General features: G+C 43.4%; 1 pseudogene; it reads left to right on the top strand.

Moving 5' to 3' along the window:
- The first annotated feature begins 12,022 nt into the window (after positions 1 to 12,022).
- LOC149915576 (1-phosphatidylinositol 4,5-bisphosphate phosphodiesterase gamma-1-like) lies at positions 12,023 to 13,272 on the top strand (annotated as a pseudogene).
- Positions 13,273 to 18,580: the final 5,308 nt, after the last annotated feature.

Here is an 18,580-nt window from a genome sequence, read left to right as displayed (position 1 = left end):
TGTGGCTACACAACCCACGTCAGTTCCTGAACCTAAATCACTGCTTGCATTGCTCTTGGTCCATTAGCAGAGCAGAGCCAAAAGGAGACACCGGGTTCTGAGGCACAGATGGCACTGAGGCTGATGGAATGCTTTCAGATTTCTCTGCAGAAGCAGCAGCAGCATATCATTTTCCTGGATTCATAATCGAGTTTGGCCTCTGTTCTCCTTGCAATAAGAAGAAAATTACCCATACATTATGAGAGATGTCTGTTTCTCAGCAGAATGCATAAGCAGAGCAGGACAGAGCAGCCAACAAGATGTGGCCAGAAGGCAGCAGCTCTGTCCCCTGTGAGGGAAGAGATGCTCAGGCTGTGGGAAAGCCGATGGTCTACACTTTGTTTCTTCTTCTAGATGACAGAGTTGAACCGTGATCACCATTTTTTCAGCATACATCCTAGCTATGGAGCTGCCTAGAGGCTGCGGGGTGCTCTGTGGATTCCTTCTGGACTGTTCTGCACTGCACAAAACACTGAAACCATCCAAGCAGACACAACTGTTCTTGGGTCTCTGGGGAGATGACTGTTACCGTCATCCTTCTCTCATTCGTTCTGGCTCAGCCAGCACTGAGAATCTTGTTATTGTGTATGTGCCTGATGCAGAAATAAGAATGATGTGAGAACCTTCACTAGTGGAACTGGGCTTAGAAAAGATTCTGACTTTTCGTTTTACCCCAGGATATGAGAAGGTATTAAGTACGCAGTTCCTATTAATTCAGACACTTGAATATCACTGGTATTTCAGGCCCATGCTTCTGTGCTCTCTCCTTGCTACCACTTCGTCTGTAGAAGTTTGTCTGCTTTAGAAGAGAGCCTGTTCCTAAACTCGTGTATAGGTTGTGCTTATCCTTGTAGGACATGCTGGTGCTATACAGCTGTTACAACAAATGCACCAAGGAGATCAGCCTTCTACGAGAAGGAGCTCCAAAGAATGGGCAGTGGTTAAAAAAAAAAAAAAAGAAAAAAGAAATGAGGCAATCCAAGAAGTCAGAAGGATCTGAATTCTGAGCAAATTGTGATGAACATTTGAAAAATAGGTTTGTCAAACAACCAGTTGATTCAGCTATACAGTGCAACAGGATAAATGCATCTCAAGCGAAGATCAAGCATGGCTTTCTTGACAAACAGTATTTTTGGATTACTAACTGCATAAAATTGCCCTAAAAGCAGTTAATTTCTGGCCAATGTGTCTTTGAGATCTAAAAAGATGAAAAATGTCTTGGACCCAGAATGCTGCCTCTTTCTTAGAAGAGACTTGAAAAGAAGTGTACAGAGATTGTTTACACCCTGAGCATGCAGGCCATAGTACAATTTGGCATAAGAGAAACAACACTTGATTAGATCCAGACATGGCCAAGTAGCTAAACCTAGTGCTTTGACAGTGTGCTAATCTTTGGAAAACTGACAACAATTGGGTTGCCTATTATCACCGGAGATTCACGTCTGCAGGAACACAAAAACTGGAGGGATTTTTACAGGAGCCTGTGCTTTTTTTTTTTTTGGGGGGGGGGAAGTGGAAACTTCCCAAAACACTCTCTGTAAGGACAGTCAGAGCTGTGTTTGCTCTGTGAAGCACACATCTGACAGAAGCAAATTTCAGCACCGAATGCACTTTTGAATGCATAGTTGAATTTTCTCTTTTGGAGTATTTGAGCTACTTGAGCACATTTGCATTTGTCTTGACCTGAGAGGTAATGATCTCCAACCCAGTGCACGACGGGGTGCTCCTACAGCTGTAATCATGTGGTGGTGGTAGCACCATTTGTAGATGCCATCCTGCTTCTTCATGCTGGAACGTGGGATGCCATCGGCATCCCTGTTTCACATTTCTCATCTTCAATTGCCCTCAGAGCAGCAGGTCCTGTGCAGTCACCTCAACAACAGGCAGTTTTACATAAGGGAAAGGCCTGAGCTGCTTCCCAGCTCTGGATGTTTGCAGGAAACCTGAACCCAACCACAGTAAGCGTAAGTGCTCCCTTTCTCCAGTCTGTGCTATTGTATGCATGTAAGTCCACTGACCTATGTATACACGTAAGTGCAGAGCCCTGCTGACCTCCAGAAGCTAACCCCACTTCTGAATAGACGTGGCAAGTCAGCATGGCTCTGGGTTGTGCTCCTCCACAGATGATCTACTAGTACCTAGTACAGTTGCTAGGAAAATATTCCACATTACAGCCAATAGCCAAACAGAAGGCTGGTTACCAGTCACAAATGAGACAACTCGATAAAAATGCAAATAAAAATAAAAAAACAATTAGCAACATTCTTCTGGGAACTAGAAGAGCTACAAATACAGACCTAAATACAAAGCGGTTTCCAGCTCTTACTGGGTTCAACACAGTGCTGCAGATCCAGAAAAGAAACAGATTGTGTGGGAAGGGGAACCAGGCCCTTCTGTTTCTGCATCTGCCGACAACACTGCAGTCCTCACAGTGCAGCTGTCTGAAAAAGCCCAGAGTGCCAAAGAGCACGTCTGAATTTTCCCACAAGTGTTCTTTTCGCGGTATAAGCATGCCACAAAGTTCTTAGCAATATATATAGTTTTACTAAATACATTTCTGTACGATGAGCCAAGTGAGAAAGAAAACAGAAATTGCCCAAGTTTCAGGATAGGAAAAAAATGTTCCCTGATCTCCTCAATCATGAGCTATATCCATCTGAGAATACCTAAAATGTGCCTGGAGATTTATGAAGCTTCCCACTCCATACAATAGATTTTAACTTTTAGTGGCATGTTAGCATGAGAATTTAAGCACAGGGAAAACTGTTTTCCATTCATTCTCATCTGAGCCTTGAAAATGATGAAGCATCTTAGCTCCCAAAACCTGCACTAAGTGGCAATGAGGGTTTCACTGTCTGAACTACTGCCTCTCACTCTATAAACACTCTCAGAAGCAAGTCCCACTGATGCTGAGTTCCCAAATTACAGTGCAGCACTGCAGACCAAGGCCAGACTGAAGCTTTTCAGAAGGAAGGTGCTTTTTTTGAAATGCTCTGAATTTCAAATTTTGAATTGGAGCAGGAGGCCAGTTTGAACCATCTTACATTTATATCATCTTCACCTCTACTGTGGAGAAAGGCTGAGGGAACAGGGCTTGTTCAGCCTAGGGAAGAGAAGGCTGCAGGGGGACCTCAGTGCAGCCTTCCAGTAGCTAAAGGGGCCTATAGGAAAGATGGAGACTGACTTCCTGCATGGCCTGATAGCAAAAAGACAAGGAGGAATGGCTTTAAACTAAAAGAGGGGAGATTTAGGTTAGATGCAAGGAGGGAATTCTTTACCCAGAGGCAGTGAGGCCATGGCATTTCTGTCCAGAGCTGTGAGTGCCCCATCCCTGCAGGTGCCCAAGGCCATGGGTGGGCAACCTGATTTCATGGGGGGCAACCAGAGCATTTTAGGTTTGGAGCTCGGTGATCCTTAAGGCCCCTTCCAACCCAAGATGTTCGATGGTTCTATGACATCCCTTTCCGCCACAAAACATACAGAGTGCACTAAACTGTCTTGGACTGTTTCCCCTCAGCCTCATTCCATTTCAGAACACACATCACCTGTTTTGTCACCGCTGGCATTATTTTTGCAGCCACTGTTCTGCCCTGATTGCACATTGTTCACAACCACGGGTTGGAAAGCCCAGGGATCCCAGTGTTCCACATTTCCCTGCTGCTTACAGACACACTAGTGACTCTCCACCATGGAGGGGTTGTGCCTCCCTTCAGGAGCCTGCCTCCATGGTTTTCTAAGCTTGGTAGCAGTTGTCACCACAGTTCAGGTGGATGAGGCTAACACAGATTTTGCTGTAGCTCTGTAACTGAGCTGGGAATCCCTGACTTGCTGAAAGATGCCACCAAAAAATTAACTCGAGGCTATTGGCTTTTGCAGACAGCTGTCTTTAGCCCCAAAGTTATATAATAATGTTGTCAGGAGGGCAGAAAATTCACTGTCTATTGTTATAACTCCCTTTTTTCTAGAAGAAATTGACACTCTTCTGTTTCATGACTAAATTTATGACTTCTGTTATTGCTGCAGCAGCGAACAAACCAAACCACAGTAAAAAGCTGCATCCATGTGTAACAACCCATACAGGGTTGCTACACATAAGATTGATCCCTTCTTGATCGTGGCTTTTTCACAGCATGATCTCTGCAAACATGTAGGGGGGAAATTCCCGCCCTGAGAGATGGAGGAATAAAACTGCAGTGTCGTTCTGACCATTTTCTCTTTGGAGATGCTTTCCGTGCTTTCAGCCATGTGTGTCTGTCAGGTCTGCTCCACAGACATAAATCCTTAAGTGCTGTTTGTAAGCTGACCTGATGGGTGCATTGCAGAGCCGCAGCTGAAGGGAATGTTTTGCAGAAGCTGAGACAGTCGCTGTGCTAATACAGCCCTTGGCCTTTCCCAAGGCTCTGCATGCAGCTACCCCAGCCCCTGTTCAGCCCAAGAGTCCTGCAGTCTGCTTGCTCCTCCTGGCCTTAGCAGGAAAAGAGTTCAGATAATTGTGTTTTTGCACCGCACTGTGAAGTCTAGATGTGAATCAAGTCACATTCTGTGAACAGGCAGCAACGATTTTTCCTGGAAAGTCTGGAAGAAGCGTGCTGACATGACAAAATTGAAGGTTTCTTAATGAAGGCTATGTTGTTGCAAGAAACACAAATGCTGTGTGTCCTGAATCACACAGCTCCCCGGAGAACTTCAGTTTGCAGGCAGGAAACAAATGCTCTCTAAAAGGCAAACCTATAGCATTTGTTCTTAAAAATGTGGCTCCTTTCTACACACTTGCCACCAATTTTAGTTCTTCAATGCAAAAAATTGCAATTCTTTTATGTAGCTACAGAACAGCCATGAGAACTCCCAGCAAGTGGTAGTTATCATCAGGTATGAATGAAACCAGTACCTAGATTTTTGGCAAATAAACATTCTCACTTCATTTTGGTAACATCTTTGGCCACACAAAAAAAGCTGCTAAGGAAAACTGCTCAGTATTCTTCCAATATTGTTAAATTACTGATGACATCAGATGACCTCTTGTAGGGAACCTGCTTTAACAGGGGGGTTGGACTTGATATCCTCCAACCCCTACAGTTCTGTGATCCTGTGAAAGGCAGAAGCTTGGCCTATTTCCAAAGCAGTGCTTTTGCCTGGGATAGGATCACATCAGTGCAACGCTCACCTTTGTATGTTTTCCTATGACTGAGTTAATTCAAACAGGGCACTTGCAATAACAAGTTCTGCTGATGATCTGTAATCAGAGTCACCAGCAAACCATGAAGATCAGTAGTTATCTGCACCACGAATGAAGCACTGCCTTTTTCTGTCTCAACATGTCCTCTTTTTTGTCCGTGTCACTATTAGATCTTGTAATGTATGGAAGTTTCAGGGAGTGCTTTTGTGGATAACAGTGTAACAAGAAATGCATTTACACTGGGAAGCCAGACACCAGTAATTTTGGGTAGGGTATCAAGCTGACACATCTGCTGAGCTACTGTTCAGTAGACCACACGTATAAATTGCTGTAACTCTCTGCTTTAAGTGTTTAATTTAACCAATGATAAAGGCACAATGATGCTTTAGCAAGACTCTGTGATGAGGGATGAAGAGAAGCATCACTTTCCGTGGGTAAAAAGCATGCACGTCAGTCACTGAGATGGGGTGATGAACACTTTGGGATAGCTTGCTTGCCAAACGTAACTTAACTACTTCAACTCTGCAGGGAAACCAAGTCCTGAGACCAAAAACAAAACAAACAAACACACACACAAAGGATGCTTACTGCTGTTAAAGCAAAATCTACAACTTTCCAAACATTTTCCATCTCCAAGTGTTCTTTAAGCCTTTGTCTCTGTTGTTAGTAGGTTACACAGCTATGAAATTTAGCCAGTGCTTTCACTAGGTACAGCATTTGATTCAGGGCTCTTTGAAATACCCTGAATTGTAATATTTTAAATAGGCACCTTATCAGTTCAGACTGTTATTCTTGGAGAAAATACAGTTTGAGAGATCCCATTCTTTTTGATCGTTTTCTCTCTGTATCTCTTTACTTGGGAACTGATGTCCCTCGAGCTGGCAGATTTACAGACTTTCCCCTGCTGTCTGCCTCTCAGGAAAGCAGCTGGCAACCAGCTCCAGTTCTGCTGCTATCATCCCCTCTGCCTCTGCCGTTCAGGCACCTGTTTTCCCAACACAAGAGACATTTGCTGCCTGTGTGGAAATCCACACTGGCTTTCCCAGTGACAGAGAGTGCTGCTACCTTCCTTTTATGACACCTTTACCTCTGGGGCAAACACTGAGTAACATTTTTCTTCTGGTTTACAGTTCTCTCTGACTTGGGGTTTGCCATTCTTCAGGTTATTTGGAGTCAAAGAAGCGGTTGCTCACCACAAGTCTGTGCACAGAGGTGGAGAACATCAGACTCCAGCTCCTGACAGGCACGAACCAGTTTGGTTTATCTTCTCAGCTCAGCCCTCACCACAAGGGCACGATCCCTTTCACCATTTTCTAGTGCTGGTTTATTTTGCACTTATTAACAAGCAGCATTTTTCCCATTTAAGAATTCAACTCCCAACTGACCTGCACCTACACAGAAAAAGAAAAAAAAGAAGAGAACAAGAGCAAGAAGGATGTGGTTTAAACTTACCAAGGTTTGTTTTCAGATGAAGCTCACATGGTTTCCCTACAACGCTGTCGTAGCAACTCAACATTTCCAGAAGCTCTGCTATGTTTTCACATTGTATTTCACTAGGTTCTTCCCCAAAAATTGCATGTTTTTAAGAATTGAAATAATCTTTTTTTCCCCTAAGCAGTTAGAGTAAAGCAGACCATTGCAGAGTTGCATCTCCATAGAACTTGTTTAGGATATTTTGCCTTGTCTATCATTTAGTTGGAACCTGTACATTTTGCCACATGTGCCTTTTTACTCTCTCCTCTCATTTTGTGTTTCCACCATTGACACTGATTTTCTCTGCTATGGTTTTTATCAGAAAGCACTTAAGACAGCAAAACAAACAACAGCAATACTCTTCCCAGAAATACACCCAAGGGCAGAACAATAGGTTTCAACACCCACTAAACTAAACACTCTCAGGATGTCTGCTTCAACCTTCCCTCAAACCAAACCAAAACCAAAGCTCAAATTGAGAGTCTTAATTGCTCAATCTCCCTTGCCAGGAGGTCCCTGGTCTGCAGTCCAGAAATGATGGGAAAACAAAAAGTAGCTCATTGAGTTTTCAAGACACGCTGTGATTTACTCACTTGGAATTTGAACTAGGAACAGAAATACAATCACATTGATTACTCACAATGGTTTACAGCTAACCTTCCACAGAGGACATCACAATGCTCTCATGCCTGGCCACTCCGCAACAGACCAGGAGCCCTCCATAACAATCTGCTGTCTGTGCAAATTTTATCTCATAAGGAGGGCAAGAAAACAGAGCAAGAAACAGAATAAAACATCTTTGCCTTTGGCTTTGCTTTTTACTATTTCTCAGGCTGATGAGAAGACCTCTCTCAGGCAGAATGTCCCCCCTTATTATTATAGATTTTCTCATACAAGATCTTAGCTCAGTGCTTATTTCATTATTTAAGGATTATTTACATTCATGCATTCACAACACTCATGTGTGTTCAGTTACAATGAAATAAATGTCCATTTACTATCGGTTACATGAGCAAGGCTCACGTCTTTGACCCTACAAATGTGTTCTTCCTTGGCTGTATAGCTTGTCACGAGCACAACAGTGCTTCTTCAGAGCTGTACTCTGTTGAGGTTTTAAGAGTTAGGTCATCTTTACCATGGCACGATGGTCACAAATGTTTGTCAACAAGTAAAACACAGGACATCTTTCAGGAAAACGAGGAACCTAGAATTCTGCCATTTGCCTGGTATGACAGCATTGTCCAGCTCCCACATCTGACTGCTCAGCAGACTCCTAAGATACAACATGCTGAAGCAAAATTCTCTTCTAATCAAACTCTACCTCTACTTTTCATCATAACATTGGTTTAAATTTAGGAACTGACCTATTGACATATACTAAACCAGTTGCTCAAAATGTGCCTAAACTGGACAACGCCCAAAATCATACTCCACCAATTGGTGTGGGTAAGCTGATGGAGACACTCTTCATTTGGTGATGTGACATTTGTGCATGGCTATCCAGAACGTGACTCATCTTTCACATTTCTATCACCACTGCTGAAACACACGACCCACCACCTCCCTGTGCCAACATCCACTGTTTGGTCTCCATAAACATTCAGCAAGCCTCGATGAATATCACTGGGTGCCATTTTTTCCACAGGAATTCAATCACATGCATTTGCTTCATACACACTTCCATGCTGGAAGCCATTTTGTCAGACTGCATCTCTGCTTCCATCTCTCATATGGCAACAAAGAGTAACGGAATATTGGTGGAAAGGTCAACCTCTACTGCTATCCCACTAACATCCATCTCTGACGTCATGTGCCCACATCGTAAAACAGGAGGCATTACTTTCAGAGCAGCCCTCATACTGAAAGTCTCTCTGTAGTTTCAGATTGGGACGCGAGGCTGCACAGCTTGGAGTACAATGGGCACTGCATGCCAAACTTATCACGTGAACACTGCAGTACAAAGCCAGGACTGATGAGTTTTGCAATGTTCTTAGCCCCTACTGTCCATCTCCATGGGACTCCGAGGCTCCGATCTCCAAGATCTCCAAGAAGACAAAACATGCAGCAAAACATGCATGAAATGCATTGGGAGTAAACAACAGGCTTTGGAAGTGAATCTGACCCACTTTAGGAGATGAGCAACACATCTTCAACCAACAAAGCATTCTTCCAGGTGCACGGTTCAACTTGAGCCTGCTCTATTCCTTCCCACTGTATTCAATTTCCGTAGGATTTCCTACTGCCAGTTTTGCACACATTGCTCCACTGAGGCTGTGTCCATGGAGGAAAAATACTGAATTGTTCCAGATGCTTTAATCCATAAACCCTAGCAACTGTAATTCCTCATCAAACCTTCCGCTTCCCCAGGTCAATGTGGTCAAGGCTGCATTCTTAACATATCTCTACGTTTCCTTCCTGAAATTGGCCAAGTTGACCTTCCACAGTATTTCATCTTAAGTAGAACATAACAAGAAGAGATGTTATTATAATACATTATTATAATCTCTAATATTAAATAGGATCAAGCACCTCCTAGCATACAGAAGAAGCCCCAGCACTGTTTTAAAGGAGAAAAAGAAGGGTCACCTGTGAGTTGAAAGGTGAGAGAGGTAGAAGGTGACACATCTGCTCTAGACAAATAATGTTTTTCTTTGACAAATAATGGCTCTTTCAGCCTTCAAAAGGAAGACTTCCAATGAAAGACTGAAAAAGCACTCTTGGGAACCCTATAGTGAGATAAAGTCAGGGATAGGACTGTCAGCATTCAGAGAAAACAGAGGTTGGGAAGGCAGATATTCTTCTGTCTTGAAATTATTTGATGTCACATACCACATCTGTAAGCACTCATGCAAAATTTTATTTATAAGATTATCTTGTTACTCTCTAGCAAAGTTTTTTTGTTCTCACTAACTAGCATGTGCTGTTTTTCAGCCCATGGGTCCTCAAAGCTAAGGGCTAAAAACAGCTCTGTCTGCCACTCCACAGTGAAAATACGTTCATCATATTGAGATTTTTACACCGAGGAACTAAAAAATGTTCTGTCTACCAAGGAGAAAGAAATAAATCAACGGTGGTGTATACTTTTCCTTTCAGTATTTATATATGCAAATAAAATAGTCAAACTGATCACAAATATCACAACACAGCGTGTCTGCCCGTTCCACATTTTCACATTCCTGTAGGAGCTATGAAGTTTGGATGTCTTCTCTAAAAAAATCACAGAAAACTCCATCAGGTTCCTGGACAGTTTTTCATTTATGATTAAAGGAACGTTCAATTCATCCTTTTGAATTTGAAAAAAAAATGCATATTTTTGTAATAAAAGATTTCAAAAGCAAATGGTTCTTCAGACATTGACATCTTTTCTTCTAACTGATAGGCTGTTTAAAAGGTGTAAACAAGTCTGCACGAGGTTTCAATAACAACATAAGAATGCTTATTTATTGATAGAATGGTCCTAAATAGGAACCGTGGTGTTTGACCTGAGTCAAAACTAAATGTCGGAGCTCTCACAGTTCCTTGTAGCATCAGAATAGTTCTCAGAATCGTTCTCTTTATTGTGTTCAACATACATCTTATATACCATTCACTTACAACCAGAAATTCCTGAACTGGCCCAGCTTCTCCCAAACAACAGTGATAAAGGATGAAAGGTTTCTTAAGTGTGAGTGATGGGGTCTATCAAAGAGTCTGATAAACTCTTTGCTGACTGCTCACAGTTACATCTTCCCCCACATCTCCCCTTTCTTTATTAATAAAAAAGGCTCGGTTCATAGCATCCTGTATCATTTTTTGAATATACTGCAACAAGCACGGAACACAAATTAAAACACAGAAAAAAGCACTACGACAAACTAACCCTATTTTTAACAAATTCTGTATCCATCCTGCAAAAACCCCTGAAGAGACTCCTGAATATATGCCACCCATCTTGGACCTGTTCCTTCATCCAGAGAAAAGCAGGTCTGCGCACAGGATTGCTTCTTTCAGCGTAGCACTTCTTCCAGCCTCAACTTCCTTTCAGCTCCATGCAGCATGAGCTTCCTTTCAGCACTCTCAGTCCACCTGGGTCCTTGCATGGACTCAGATATGAACAATCCAAATCATTTATTACAGGTTCTCACAAAGCTGATGTACATTCACAAGTTTTGTTTTTTAGCGCTCTGTACTCCTTTACAACTTTCCCCTTTTTTCGTTTATTAGCAAACTGCTACCACACTATAAAATAATAGCACTAATTATACTAAGAGCACAATCATCATAACTCAATCAAAGCCTCTATTGGTAACACATTAAGTTACATAGGAGGTCACGATTTTTTGAGTCAATATAGACACACTCACACAGGTATTTATTTCTCATATTCCATAAGTGAGAAATGGAAACTTTCTAAGCTAATGTATTATTACTTATTGCCCCCTGAGAGATGGCAAACCACCAAAATGACAGAGAAGGTACATTCTGGTGGTGGACATGAAAGGCAGTGCCAGCAGGGCGTCCCCTGCTTCAAAGATCACTTTTCCTTTCTCACCCATCGCAGACTCTCTCCTGCTTTTATTCTTCTCAGGGTCTGCAAGGTTTTTTTTTCCACTTGTGCTCCCCATCTGCATGGCCAGTGCCTGATACAGCGCCCAGGTGGAACACCTGCTCGCAAAAGAGAACAAACCACTAAATTAAATCTCTCTACAAAACAAAATACTCACAGAAAGTTATTTACAGCTATAGTCACTTTCTCCCATTGTTTCTTGCTTTACCATTAGCTCCATTTTTTATTTAATTCATAAGCTTTTTCTTGTTGACTTGTTTGTACTACTGTTACAAAAATCATCTGCAGGTGGTAATCTTGATGCAGCACAGAGTGAGAGGCACCCCAGAAAACAACCATCTTTACCCTGCGGTGAGCGCACTGCATTCTGTCCACTGGGGGCAAAACTCATCCTGGGTCCTTCAAGGTCCTGCTCTAGTGCAACTGCTACTGTTCTTCCCAGTGTCTTTCTTTCATTACAGTCCCTGTTTCTATATACTTTCCAAGCCCCCTCATTTAATCTGTCTAGGTCCCTTACTTTGATTCCTTTAATCTGTATATTATCAGGAGAAAATAAAGACATTCCTGCTCAGGCTAGCAAGAGACCTTCAGAGATGCAAACAAGTTCAGCAGACGTGGATGCAGAAAAACCAAAAGATTGTAACTATTCATGCCAGACAGACCCTCTCAACATGATGACGAGTCGTCTAGCTTGTACACCTGGCATGGGTGTGCCCCAATGCTATAAAGACCATTGGCAAGCCCCACCAAAACTGAGGCGGCTTGGCGGAGGTGAGCGGCAAGGAACCATGGGGTCGTGTGTGACAAAGGAGCAGACGGCGGATGGCCAAATGACAGAGGATCCCATCGCTTACACATGGAACCCGATGTACGTTGTCCCAGTCGTGAACAGCCGGGGGAGACGGCCTGCGCAAAGGAGGTGAGCGCCAACGTGGAGCTGCATCCACGGCAGGCTGGGGGCAGGGCGCAGCGGGCCGAGTCCTGTGCTGAGATGGAGGCCCCTGATGGCTGCTTCCTCATCAGGGAGAGAGAGACCTATGTTGGGGACTACATTCTGTCCATGTGGTGTAATGAGAAGTTGCAGCGTTTCCGCATCCATTGGCGGCAGGACGCTAACATCCTCAAGTTCTTTCTGACTGTCACCCACGTATTTGACAGCCTCTACGACCTCATCACCGACTACTGGGAGATGCTGCTGAGGTAGAATGGACTTGAGATAAGGCTGACAGAGCCGTGCCTGAGTCCAAAACTCACACCAACACAGACTGGGTGCCACAGGACGGCACCAGAGGTACGAGCCACCATCTACTTCAAGGCAGGAGGGAAGATCCAGCACTGCCAAACGTGGCAAGAGAGTCACATTTAATAAAGCACTTGAGCAAGTGCACATTGTTCATCACACACAATAAAAGTTTTTGTTTTGCACTAACAACGGAGTCCGTGTCTAATTCCCACAGTTCAACTTTTCTCTTATTTGTCTTCCTCAACATGTATGAGGATCTTTGGACAGGACTTCAAAAGGCACAGAGAGGCTTTACCAGTATTCCTTAGTTGTAGGCGGCAGCACCTCGTCATTCCTAGGAAAGTCTGGAGCTCCTTAGCTCCATTTTTTATTCTGGAGTCTGGCTGTTTCCTTCCTCCTGTTTCCTTGGGCTCAGGATCCCACAACGATTCCATACTGCAAACTTGTGGCTGTGCCACTTGGGCTTTCTGTGGAGAAACTTGATAGCCATTAAGTCTGAGAAAGTTTAGTAAGTTAATTGTCCATGTTATGCATTACCTCCTTTGTTCTGGTAGCTATCAGGTCATCCATTCTTTGAATTTGAGGGAGTACTGTTTAACCTAAACCAGCTGAGCTCCCTGCTTTATTCTGGATGCTATTGGTGCTGCATTCTTAGCCCTACATGGGGATTCTACTACCCGCACTCCAGGATAAACCTCATCCCTTACTTCGTCTGTGTTCTGGTCCCAGCAGGGGTAATGATTAATGCTAAACTAAGCACCTTTATTAACTGTTCCTTTTTACCTTAAATTCCAATTTTCCTTTACACTTTATTTCAGTTTGCAGTTGTTTTAGTAAATCTTGCCCTAGTAAAGGTTTTGATGAATTTGGCATGTACAAAAATGTGTGTACACCTACCTGTTTACCTATACTAAATTGTAAATGTTTAACAAAGTAAACCTCCTCACTTTTGCCAGTAGTTTCCCTTACAGTTACAAATCCATCACTTACTGCAGTAAGAGCACCAAATTAGTTGCTTCAGCATTTACTACAAATTCCACACGCTGTTGTAATTTCCTCCTTAGCTTAATTTTCTCCACCCTTAACTGTTATTGCATCTGTTACCAAATCCAGTGCTGCTTTTTGCGCTGACTGCTTTTCTGTTCAATGAGGGCTGAACCCTCCTGGACCCGTCCAGCCCCCCCTTTCAGCTCTTCCTAAGGAGATCTCTGGGTCCCGGATCCCCGCTCTCAGCTCCTTCCTCCTAAGGCTTCCCGTGCAAACACCGGCATATCAAGTTTCCTAGAGCTCTGCAGATAAAGTCTATTCTCGCTTCCAATGTTTTGTTTTTGTCCCCATTCGCAACTAACGCTTTGTTTACGTTCTGATTACAACTGTGGGGAGGAGCAGCGCGGGGGCTGCGTTCTCTTGCCGGCACTTACCTGCTTTGGCTGGAGCAGGTCACAGACTTGAACATTTTAACTCACTGTTGTTTAAACTTTTTGCTGTTTTTTTTTTTGTTTGTTTGTTTTTGTTGTTTTGTTTTTCACAATTCCATTATTTGTCCCCTCAATTACGCTTCCGTGTACCATTAATAACTGCACTTCCACATAGGATTAATGTTTACACTTCCATATAGCATTAACATTTACACTTCTGTATACTGTTAACAATTCCAATTCCATACACCATTAACAATCCCATATACCATTTACATTTACACTTTCATATACTATAAACATTTAACAGTCACAAAGAGAGTGACAATAACCAGTACAGTTTATCCTAAAGATTCTTCCTCTCCTCCAAGTTATCAGTGGGAATGAGCCTTCCCACTGACCTGATTCCAGATTTTATATATATGCTTATAGCTTTTCCATTAATATTCACTCTTTCCTAATTAACTGAAATGAAATGAGGGCTATTGCTTGTCCTCTGTATTCACATCCTTGATTTAAAAAGTTCAATACGTGTGTAGTTTTAGCAAGCCTTCCCGCTGGAAATGCCTTCTCCATTCCTTCTGTTTTGCTTAAGTAGCACAGTTTTCAGGATGCTATGGGTATGCTCAGCTATGGCTTATCTTGTAATGCTGTAATACTGCAATACTTTCTGGGATATATATCCCGGGCCATTATTTGTACAGACTGTAGGGCTGTTTTTCATGCCCTGAGGTAACACCGTCCAATGATACCGCTGGGCTGGTGCTGATGCTTTACAGAGAGGATGAAAAAGCAAACCTAGGAGCATCGTGGGGGTCCAGAGAGATGGTGTAAAAACAGTCTTTTAAGTTAAGTGTTAAAACTCCTGAAACATCAAACTTCTGTCTGGGGGTCCCCGCTGATCCAAACCCCGCAGCACCCCTTTTCATGGGCGCAGCTGGCACAGGCTGTGCCTGAGAATAAATCAGTTGAGCAATACAAGCGCCTGCCAGTGCTTCACATGGGGGCACGGGTGTGACCGTGCGAGCCAAGTCCTGCAGGACACTATGCCATAATGCTTCCCAACGTGGCTCTTGGTCTGGGGCTATGATAACAGGGAAAACTTTCAACCTATCTGTCTTTCCGGCTTTCCTAGGGACTTCCAGCAATTGCGCGTGGATCAGGAGGGGACAAATCCGTCTCTTCTTTATCTATTCCTGGATGAAAAAGGCCACCGGCATCCTCGGGAGGGGAGGAAGCAAAAACCCCATCCGACGGCGGTGGCGGGGAGCCGATGGCATTGCGGGCTGATCCGTAGAGCAACCAGCCGCTTCCTTGCCCTCAGGCAGCCTGGGGGCATCAGATTGCGATCTCAAGTGGCTCTTTAGCACTTCAAAGACTTTTCTCTAAGTCTGAAGCAACCCGAACGCTGTCTTATCACCCTCCGTAGCAGCGTCCCGTAGCTTCACCCCGACCCGGTCCCGCACTTCAGGATTGTAAATCGTCTGATTTGTGATCGAGGGGTCACTCTTGGCAGCCCATACAAGCATCTGCTGTAAAACGTCAGCGGGCACCGTCTTGTCCCATTTTTTAAGAGTAATTTGAAAAGAAACTAGGGCATTCTTTTGTTCTGAGCTCATATTATTCCCCATGGAAACGCAGTGGCCTACCTTCGACCGGAGAAAGGCAATCAGAGCTGCTGGGGGGATGAATCCTCAGGTCGTGCCGCTTCTCTCAGCGCATCCCCGCTTTTGTCAGCGTGTTCCAGACCGCTCAGTCTTCAAGTCAGGTGTAGTTTCAGGTCCGTGTTCCGGCCAATTGTCGGCGCTCAGTCGAGTTAGAGAGCTCTTGTAGCATCAGAATAGTTCTCAGAATCGTTCTCTTTATTGTGTTCAACATACATCTTATATACCATTCACTTACAAGCCCGAAATTCCTGTCCCTCTAATCAGTGAACTGGCCCAGCTTCTCCCAAACAACAGTGATAAAGGATGAAAGGTTTCTTGAGTGTGATAAGATAAACAGTGCATACAAACAGAACCTCCTGTTTACCCTTGGACACAAACAGATACCGTTTGATCTCTGTCTTACGCTCCAGACTCCCAAGGTTTCACAGTGATAGGGTCTGTCAAGGACTCTGATAAACTCTTTGGTGACTGCTCACAGTTACCTCTTCCCGCACAAATGACTTCAATTTTCATTCCTTGTTTAACTGGATTCTGTTCTCTGTAATTTGAATCAGGCTATTTCCTTCAATGGAATGTAAAACAAAGGTCTGTTTACTGAGATTTCATGGACATAGAGCAATTTGCTATATAAATATATATATATATGACTAAAAATACTTTCTCTTTGTTCAAAGCAATGTAAATATTTAGCTCAGCAAATGACACACACACACAAGAAGATGAAAATTACAAACTCCCCACAAGCACGAAGCACTGAAATGTCATTCACATGTTAATTACATAAACTGTCTCTAGTACAGCTCTACTGGTAATTTAATCCCAATAAACAATAAAAAAGAACAGGTGGAAGCATGAAGAAAATATATATGAAGTCTCACGACTGTTATTGTGAAAACTGGTACAGATACATCAAGGGAAGATAGAAAAATGTGAAAGGCAACGGATTTGAAATGGATGGGAAAAGTGCTTTGTTATTCGATGGAATAAATTTGAAATCTGTAGTCATGAAGTGAAATCATAGTTGAGAGCTTAAGAGGATCCAGTGAAGGCTTAGAGATGTACATGAGCAACCAGCATATCTGTATTTCTCAGAAAGGACTGAACAAAGCCCTCCCAGCCTCCGACCTGGTGGGTGCCTGAGCCGGGCAGTCAGTAGCCCAGTGCTGGGCTGGATGTCTTTTGTGTAGCCACAAATTACATCTCGCCAACTTTTATCTCAGTTCCTCTGGATAAGGAACTGTCACTGTCTGTGCTGCCTCCCGGATGATTCATGTCTCCATCACAGAGGCACTGTCACACACTGTGGGATTTTCAAGGGAAATGCTGCAGTTGTGCGCTCCATTGGGAGCACTCCCTTTTGGACAAATCTTTCAGGGGAAATTAGGTGGTGCTTAATAGCAAGCCCTGTCAATTACTTGTAGGAGCTGCAAAGAAAATGACATTTTTTCTGTCCCTGGTGTGGCAGTCAGTGAATTGAGAACAGAATCATGTATTAAATATCAATATCGGCTTCATAAGAGGGGCAGGACACCAAGCCATGCTGGGGCCAGAGCTGTGCACCACCCACAATGTATCCTAAACATGACATGGCAGTTGTTTGCTGTTAACTGCTCACACGTACTAACATTCAGTATGTTTGCCCACAGTGCAACCTGAAATCTCGTACTTCAAAATAATGAAAAATAAGCATTTCCGATGGATTGAGGAAGGAACTAAAGCAGCACATTGTGTATCTGACATGGTAAATACAAAGGATGCAGTAACCTTACCTCCGTGTTTATAAAATATTTTACAGTATCCCTCCTATTTCATTTTTAGTGCAATTGGCACAGTTAAATAAGGCTGATCCAAAATGCATGCACTTTTATTCATTCAGTATGTAAGGGATGAACATAAGAAGGGCCCAGAGCATCACCATTAAGCAGCCAGCAATGACTCTGTGAAACAGTTCATTTTCATTTGCTGAGGTACAGCACACAGAGACACATCTTTAGCTGCAGTGCCAAATGTGTCTATGGCAGAAGTTCCAACAGTCGTATCAGAAAAAATAGCTAATCCCGGTCAGTGATGTAGCACAATGACCCCAGCATTCACACTCCTGTGAATATTTGGGGAAGGTGAAGAGTCTGTGACTCTGAGTTGGTGTATTCATTATACTTGAACATTTATTTTGCTGTATTGTATCAGCACACGTTTTTGAAATCTGAATCTGTACATAAAGGAAAAATAAGGAGAAAACTTCTCGGAGGGGGAAGCAGAAACAAAGAAAGAAACGGAGGATGGGGGAAAAAAAAAGAGAGAGAGAGAGAAAGAGAACTAAAAAGAACAAGGGAGGACCAGACACATTTTTCTGTAACAAACGTAAAGCCTGGCATATTAGGGAATATAACGGATTCTTGGCAAGGAAAGAGGAGAGAGGGAAAATTTCTAGAACCTCAGAAACAAAAGCAGGGAAAAGAAGTCCAGCTGCAAAGGTTTATCTTCTCCCTTAATCTCCTGCGGGCTTCCCATCTCCACACCTAATTTTAAAAGCCTGCCATCTGGTTTCTTCTCTGCCTTGGCTGCTTCATGTGTGTGAGATGTGAAAATAATATTTCTGTTTCCAATTTGCATTACTTCCCGCCTGATTTGTGGTCCCATTAGAAGTCTGAAAAAATCAATGTCTAAAGCTGGACCAGTGCACTCTTTGCTCATTAGCATCTTATAGAAGTGCCTTGGCACTGTAGTTCAACAGCACTGGTCCTGCTTTCCATGTGCTCCATCCTGTCGAGGCTCAGAAATGAGCCAGGGCACATTCAAAACTTCTAAAGGAAAGTTCTCTCCCCCAGATGTCTGTAGTAGAAACAAACTTCCTCGCCCTTCTTTAGCATGGATGTGGAGCAGGAGCAGACTTCATGCAAGAGCTGCACTCGTGGTGCAGTGCAGTGCCAAGATGCAGGCAGGGCACCTCAGGTGGGCAGCAGGACAGGAGCCATGCATTGCTACTCAAGGGCCCTCTGGGTTTATAGCCATTTAAGT

This window comes from Phasianus colchicus, chromosome 17 (assembly GCF_987193195.1).
Source record: "Phasianus colchicus chromosome 17, bPhaCol1.hap1.1, whole genome shotgun sequence".
In the NCBI taxonomy this organism is placed as follows: Eukaryota; Metazoa; Chordata; class Aves; order Galliformes; family Phasianidae; genus Phasianus; species Phasianus colchicus.
The sequence above is the reverse complement of the archived record's forward strand: the minus strand, read 5'-3'. Positions and strand labels throughout refer to the sequence as shown.